The sequence below is a fragment of the Eulemur rufifrons genome, chromosome 4 (assembly GCF_041146395.1).
Source record: "Eulemur rufifrons isolate Redbay chromosome 4, OSU_ERuf_1, whole genome shotgun sequence".
Classification (NCBI taxonomy): Eukaryota; Metazoa; Chordata; class Mammalia; order Primates; family Lemuridae; genus Eulemur; species Eulemur rufifrons.
Genome location: NC_090986.1, coordinates 75109354 through 75117412, shown reverse-complemented (window position 1 = coordinate 75117412; position 8059 = coordinate 75109354).

Genomic DNA, 8059 nt, shown 5'->3' with positions numbered 1-8059 from the left:
GGTCATGAGTTTGGCTCTAGGAGTTAACGGAGAAAGGGAAACGGATGAGTTTTAACATAAAAGCAGATCAATTGCTTAGGAGACCACTATTTTCGGAACCCAGGAAAGGCAGGTCTTTCTTCCGAGGGCCTTTCCCTGCCCTTTGTGTAATGTACTAAGCCACAACTTCAATAGCATAATGGGATCCTGTATCTGACGTGGCCTCAAGCAGTACAGAATTTACAACTGTGGATCCTTCTCAGAACTTCAATTCCTTTTCTCGTGGCCCGTAGTCTTTTCCTGAATACCCCACACCCGGGCACGTTCTTATCTGATTCAGGTCTACTCTGGTCCAGACCTTACAGACTCTCAAGCAGACGGTACAGAAAATATCACGAGTGACCAGATTTCTTGACCGCTACATTGTAACCCAGGTCCTCACAAGAATGGGTATCCACGTGGTGCTAATAAGAAAATTTAGTAAGAGGCAATTTCCCCTGCAGTGTCTGGAGCATCTGGACATCACACCTCTGCAGGCCCCAACCCTCAGCCTACCTGCAGCAGGGCGGACTCCGCTGGTCTTAGAAAACTGGAGACCCCTTCTGCAGTTGAGGCTTGAACAACGCGGGGGGTTACAGGTGCCCACCCTCGTGCAGTCAGAAATCCTCATGTAACTCTTGACTCCCCCAAAACTTAACGGCTAATAGCCTGTTGACTGGAAGCCTTATCAATAACATAAACCGTCAATAAACACATATTTTGTATGTTGTATGTATTATACACTGTGTTCTTACAGTAAAATAAGCCAGAGAAAAGAAACGGTATTAAGAAAATGATAAGGAAGAGAAAATATATTTACTACTCATTGAGTGGAAGTGAGTAGTCATGAAGGTCTCTGTCCCCGTTGTCTTCCGGTTGAGTAGGCCAAGAAGGAGGAGGAGGAGGAGGGCTGGTCTTGCTGTCTCAGGGCTGGCGGAGGCTGAAGAAAGTCTGCCTGTAAGTGGGCCGTGCGGTTCAAACCCGTGTTGTTCAAGGGCCAACTGTGCACACCACGGAGACCAGAATGGGTGACGTTGCTATTTGCAAATGGTAACGACTCTATATTCTCTCCTTTAGATGTTTTCTCACTCTGGTCACGTGAAGTGTGTTTAATTGATGCTGTGTGGAAGCTTCTTCATGCTAGAGGGTACATGAGCCATTCTCTTTCACAGAAGCCTGGAGCTCTCCCTGCGACCAGGGCACTTTGGGGGCGGCCTTCTCACCGAGGGGCAGTTAGCACCCGGGCAGCAGCACCCGGCGCGGGCTCCGGAGTAGGCAGGGCGGACGCGCCATCTAGCGGCGGCTCTCAGAACCGCCACACGCCTCGCTCCTGTGGCTCCCGCGCCCTGGGAGGGGGACGGGGCGGGGGACGGGGCGGGGGACGGGGCAGGGGACCCGCACAGGCGTGCTGGAGGTTCACGGAGAGGTTGCTGGATCTCGCGTCCCCTCCTTCCGGCCTGGGTGAGCCTTTCTGTGAGGATGGTCAGAAGGGCGCCTGGGGTGATGGGGGCGTCAAGTGTAGGCAAGAAACCCGCCTAATCAAGAGGTGACCCAACCACCTTCGCACAGGACAGCGTCCCTTTGCTGCAGACCCCTTGTGCTCGGAATCTTGCCGTGTGCCCCCTCTACTCGTAGGCCACAAAAGCCCTGGGACACCCCTCCCAGCCTGGCTCCCCTCTTGGGTGCTGGCGTGTTTCTCCTGTCTGTCGCCAGGCCTGCTGTCGCCCAGCCGTGGCTCCTGCAGAAGAGCCATTTCAACATCGTTATGAATTTAATAGTCTTTTGCAAGAAAGCCTGGGAACCTATCCCCACATTTATAATAGGATTTCCATGAGAAAATGGAATCCACATTCTAAACAACCACCAACCTGTATGCGTTCGTTGGGTAAAGACTTCCGTTGCCTACAACTCACTTCTCCTGTCTAGCATGACCCTGTAGTTCACTTCCCCAGGTCAAGTTCAAGACCTAGCAGTCGGTGGGGGCATTTTAAAAATTAAGAGTATGAGAGTCCCCCCTTGGCTTGGATTGGGCCACTTGTAGGATTCAGATCTGCCTGGACAGGTCTGAGGGGCTGTGGAGAGAACCTACCAGCCAGGAGCTGTATGCCACGGCTTCCAGGGCCACGGAGCAGGCTGGGCGATCCCCTTCCAGAAATGACGCGGGCCCAGCCTCAAGGAGCGTGGCTGGCTGACAGCCCCCAGCTGTTAGCTCCCCAGACTAAGCCCCAGCTTTCCAACAGGGTTTTTCTCTTCTTAGGATGGCCCAGGCCAATGTTGGAGCAAGGAGGTGGCCCACAGGCCTGGCGTTTCTACTCGCCACGGGACCCCTCTCCTGGGAGTCCGTGCTCCAGCGCTCCCTGTGGGGCCATCTTGCTTTTCCCCGGCCCCTGCATGGGAGTTACTCAGCCACAGATCCTCTCTGTGCATAGCTGCCTCTCACGGCCTTTGCTGGAGCACCCAGCCTAACGGGTTGACGCATCCAGAGGATGTGACATTTTGGGGATCATGAGCCCGTTTTGAGCATATAATGTAACCGTGAGGGTCTTCCCAGCATTTGCACATGCCCAGTGTTACAGCGGGCAGGGCCTCCCAGGCCATCCTAGGGGCCTTTGAGTTGGGTTGAGAACCTCTGACTTGATGGAGACAGGGAAGGTGGGGACTTGGGGGTGGGGGATAATCACAGAGCTCCCCACTTCAGATCTGACCCACGGCCCAGCCTTCCGTGAGCTCATGGATTCTGTGAGAAAAAACCGGAAGCCAATTCCTTTAAGTGCGCTGTCAGGCCCAGTAGGCAGGCTGCCCGGCTTCGGCCCATGTGGCTCTGGCACAATGAGGACTTCAGAGAGCAGAGCCGGTCCTGCCTTGGGAACACTGGCGGCATCGGCAACAGGAATGGTGCCCAGTCGCCAATCTGGCAGAGGCTGGGTGGGCACCTTGTTATCTAGAGGGGACCACAGTGCCCACCAGGTGCTGGAACCAAGGCCTTCCAGCACTGCTGCAAGCAGTGGACGTCACCTTATCATGCCCATCCGGACAGAAAGAGCAGACAACAGCTAGAGGGTGGCATCTTTTGATCTCTTCCAGAAATCCCTTCTTTCTGAACTAAGTGGCCTGGGTTGACAGGGGTTAGGTGTTCTCTATTGACATATGGCGAAAGGAGACAGGAAAAAAGATTGTGCAGAAATGAGAATTTAGGACTCATGAGAGCAGACACTTAGCACTTATTGTACACCATGTGCTGTTTTAAGCACCCACATATATCAACTGATTTAATCCACATACGACTCCATGCTGTGGGTCCTATTATTGTTCCCATTTTACTCTCAAAAAGACTGCTGCACAAAGGGTGTGAGCACCCTGCTAAAGTCACGTAGCTAAAAAGACAGTGTGACCACTAGGATTTTGCATCTTAGGCTTGAAGGGCTCTGGGTTCATTCCCATCTCCCCTTCTTATTAGCTGTGTGATCTGAGGTAGGTTTCATCCCTCTCTTTGACTCAGTTTCCTCCACTGAGTGTAAAATGATAATAATCCTCCCTCCTGGGAATGTGTGATGTTTAAATGAGCTAATTATATAAAGGGTTTTTGCCGGCACACAGAAAAACGCTCAGTATTACATTGAATATATGTGAAATCTTGGCTCTGTGCCACCCACGGAACTCAGAGTGGCATCTTTAAAGAAACTGCCCGGCCCAGCCCAGCCACCTAAGGCCTTGCCTTGCCACAGGGGCCTCGTGTCCACCCTGGGTGTCCAGGGGGCCAGGCCAGAGCCATTTCCGGGTGGATTCTGGCTGGGCCCAGGGCCTTTCAGTGTCCCTCAGTCCCTCAGCACCTCGCGCTTTCTACTTCAAGGGCTCTGCGTGCTGGGAGCCTGCCAGCCCCTGCACATTCCTCCCAGCCTGAATCAATAACGCCCTTGTTTTCCTCGGAGGCGCGGCCGCGTGGGAGCAGGCTGAGGGCGCACTGTCACCCCGCCCAGCTGTCTGAAAGCCGGAGGGAGCAGGAACCGCCTGGGCTTTCCGAGGAGGAAGGGCCTGCGGGGAACACGCGCTCCTGCCTGGGGACGCCTGCTTCACATCAGCCTGACCTAGGGGCTCACAGAACGGAATCGTTAGGAAAGCCGCTCGCTTTGTAAAAGGATACCCTTCTCGTGGGTTTAAAAGCACCTGATTAATACCAATTTAATCACTAGGAAACTTTTCTACTACACGCTCTTTGTGTAAAGCCACATGCACTCACCTCCAGAAATCTGAAGATCGGGTCCAGGAAAATATCCCTGCAGGCAGAAGGAAGGGAGCCTGTCGGTTCTAAAGCCTGGGAAGGTGGAGGAAGAGCACCACACCTGTGTAGATGGAGGAGCATGCGGGCGCAGGTGGGCTCTTTTTAAAAACGTGGTGTGGAATAATTGGAAGCACAGTGTTGTTTCACTTACAGTTTGAGTTCCATCAAGCAGGATTCCCCAATACTCAAGGACTTTCAACGGAGGCTTTTCTTTAAAGAACCCAAATTTTATCCTTTACTTCTCGTCTCAGAGTTCTTTAATCTCATCTTCTTAGTGTTTTCTGACATGGCAGGGCACTGAGAGCTGGCGAGTGTGGTCTCGTCACCTAAGTGAACCTGACCAGGCACGAGCTCCCCCACCGGTGTGTTAGCCGGAGGCATGGCTACCTCTAAGCACTAAAAACGGCCATGTTGTCCCCGACTTTCTTTCCCTGTTGGCAGAATTAGGATCCGAGGCACCTATGACCTTTCACAGAAGCACATGCCTTTGCACTACAAGTGTTTTTTTTTTTTTTTTTCCAAAAAATAAATTTGTATACATACATTTTTACTAACAAATGCTATTTCAAATACACCAGGAAAGTTCATTTTCAAAAACTGCCCTGAAGCTAATACTTTAGATTTTTTATTCTTTTTTGTTTTTACTCAATAAAGATGAAGTGCTTATTATATGCCAGGTACTAGTCTAGCTGCTTGTCTGGAGCTTCGATTTTAGAACAAGCATATTTTTTAAAGGATTTAAATTTATTAAATGTGTTAAATTTAATTTTTTAAATGATTTCAGAGTATCAGGTGGAATGTGGCTGGTTAGAGGAGGGGGTACTGCCAGAGATGGACTCACTGGGGAGACCTTTGGGAGCGGATCAGGGTTGAGCTGTGAGTGCCCAGGCAGAGCCAGCCACATAAAGGTAGGGAGTAAGTGGTCTAGGTGGCAGCACAGCAAGTGCAAAGGCACTGAGGTAGGGGTATGATCAGTGAGTCCAAGGAACAGAGGGTGGCTGTGGCTGGAGCAGAGTGAGGAAACAGTGCCAGAGAGTTTAGCAGGGGCCAAGTCGGACAGGTCTTTGAGTGCCAGGCTGGGTTTCATTGTAGATGCCTTGCAAAGCTTTTGGAGGTTTTTAAACTAGGAAGTGACTTGATCTGATTTGTGGTTTATACAGATTCCCCACTGTCAAGGATTTGCTGCAAAATAGCACGGGGAGAGGAGAGAAGTGGATAGGGATATAGTTAAAACCAGACTGGCCATGAGTTAATAAGTATCGGAGCTAGATATGTTTTGTGTCTGCTTGAAATTTTCTGTAATACAAGTTTAAAAAAGAACTCTTTAAACTGCAAAAGAAACAAATGGAAAATGAACCCTTTAAACTGCGAACAAACAGGACACAACAAAAGCATAATGCCCTTTTCAGCTGCTCCGTGGAGAACAGGTTATGGGAGGAGAGCATTCAGGTAGAGGGGTTGTGTAACAGTTCAGGCAACACCTGGCAGGGGCTTGGCCCAGTGGGTGGCGGAGTCCATGAAGCAGGGCTGCATGTTCTGGAGACCGAGCCAATTGAGGGACCGGGTCTGGGGGTGAAGGAGAGGGAGGGATTGGTGCAAATGAGTATAAGGCAAGTTATCATCTCCAACTGTGCCTTTTGCCACTAGATGGGACTGTCATCTACTGAACTGCATTAATTAGCTTGATTAGTTGGAGAAACTCTATTAATCATGTTTATTTTCTGATGCTTTGACATCTGGGTGTTGAAGATGGAAGCATCTCATGATGGGAGGATCCTTGAGCCACTCCTTAGAGGACTCCATAACCCAGAACCTTCGTCTTGGGCTTTGCATGAGTGAGAAATAAACCTTTACTGGGTTAGTTTAAGCTTCTGAGATTTGGGGATTATTTGCTCCAGCAGTTAGCCTGTTCTGATTGATACAACTGCCTGCTCTGAGTGGACAGAAATCTTAGGGATAATTGAAATAATAAATAATCCCTAAGTGATAGTTTAGCCAGTTAACAAGAAGCAAATTACTCCTTCTGCCCACTCTGTGATAAGGGTTGTTTATGAGCATCAAAATGACCTACAGACTGAGAACGAAAAGAAGGAAGACAAAGGAAAGGCCTTGAAAAATGCATATGTTGCACAACCAATCCCTGCGAACATCACTCAGCCAATCTATAGAGAGAGCTGAGAATAAAAAATAAGGTTGAACACAGTGACCGCTGATTTAGCGAGCACCACTGTGTGCCAGGCACTGTACTAGGTGCTGGGTATACTGTGGAAAATACATTTCACATGGTACTGTCCTGAAGGAAATTATAATCTAGTGGTGAGAGACAGAGATAGAAATGAATGAACAAAACAATAAGCGTCTGTAAGCTGGAGTCAGACAAAGGGGTGAGACAGCTCCTGTGACGGGGAGCAGGGTGCTGGGGAGCCCTCTCCCAGGGCCCCAGGGAGGGGGCAGGGTGGAGACCAGGACTGGCACAGTGAGCGGAAGGTGAGGGGGGAGCAGGAAGCATCCCAGGCAGCAGGGACAGCACGTGCAAAGGCCCTGAGGCTGTAAGGCCTTCCATGTTTGAACAGCCAAATAAAGACCAGTGTGAGAGAAGGGGACAGCGAGGGGAGGGGCATGAAATGAGGCAGAAAGACAGAGGCCGTATCACACAGGCCTGGGTCATCATGAGAATTTTGACTTTTGTTCTCATTTCACTCTCACTGCTTCCTGGCCTTTCTACTTCATAGCACCCATCTCCACCATCACTCAAAGGCTCTAGAAGTTTTACAGACAGCTTGTTTTCAGCCTCACCCTGAGTCTCTTTCCAACCATCTGTCTGAGGCTGAGCGAAGCCCAGATTGGGGTTTCATTTTCTCCTCTTTCTCCAACTCCTGGCTGAGGGAGGCCGGCTCCAAACGTAGGACACAGCTTTCTGACACTACAGGCAGGAGCCCGGCTTGTTGGTGAGTGGGCCATGTCATTGCCGCTGGAGTTTTCCATCCTGTTCTCCGCAGAGCCAAGTCAGCAAGTTGCTGCCAGGGACCTTCACACCTGTGCTTTGGGGATTTGAGGGGAGAGACACACACCCCGGCACCACCCTCCTCGAGCCCGGGAATGAAGCCAGCATCAGTGGGGAGTGACCTGCTGAGGGAAAGTCCCTGGGCTCACTGGGGGTGGGTATGGTGCCTACGCTGGGCGTGGTGCCAGGTAACCGGCCCTGCCAGGGGGTGACAGAGGCGGCACCGTGGCATGACCGGGGCTGCCCAGAGACACCAGCTGGCAGCAGCCACACTTTGGCCTTAGGAGCACTCACGGCAGTCCCCACCTTTACTTGTCACACAAGCCACACTGCTTCTGACAGGCCACCCCTGCCAGGCGACATCAGCACCAGGCAGGTGCAGAGGGCACCATCGGCAGCTTTTTTCTGAAGGCACGCCGTTTTTCTTCCCCACCCAATTAACTTCCCAGAGACCCATCCTGAGGGACTTCATTCGTCGTGAGAACAGACAAGACAAAGATTTGTAGTGGTGGTTGCCACGCCGCCACCGCGGCTGCACTCCAAGGCAGCGTTTCCTAGCGGGTCATTTGCATGGCTTGCCTGAGCTCAGCAGAAATCCACGCTCAGGGCCGGAGCGCCTGCGCTGCAACGATGCAGAATCGCGAGTAATGGGTCGGAATTGGCAGGCTTTCGGGAACGTCCCACCAATCTTCCCGTCTGCAGCCGCCACGGGTCACATAAAATGTTTGTAACTTTAATATACAGTTTCATTTACTTGA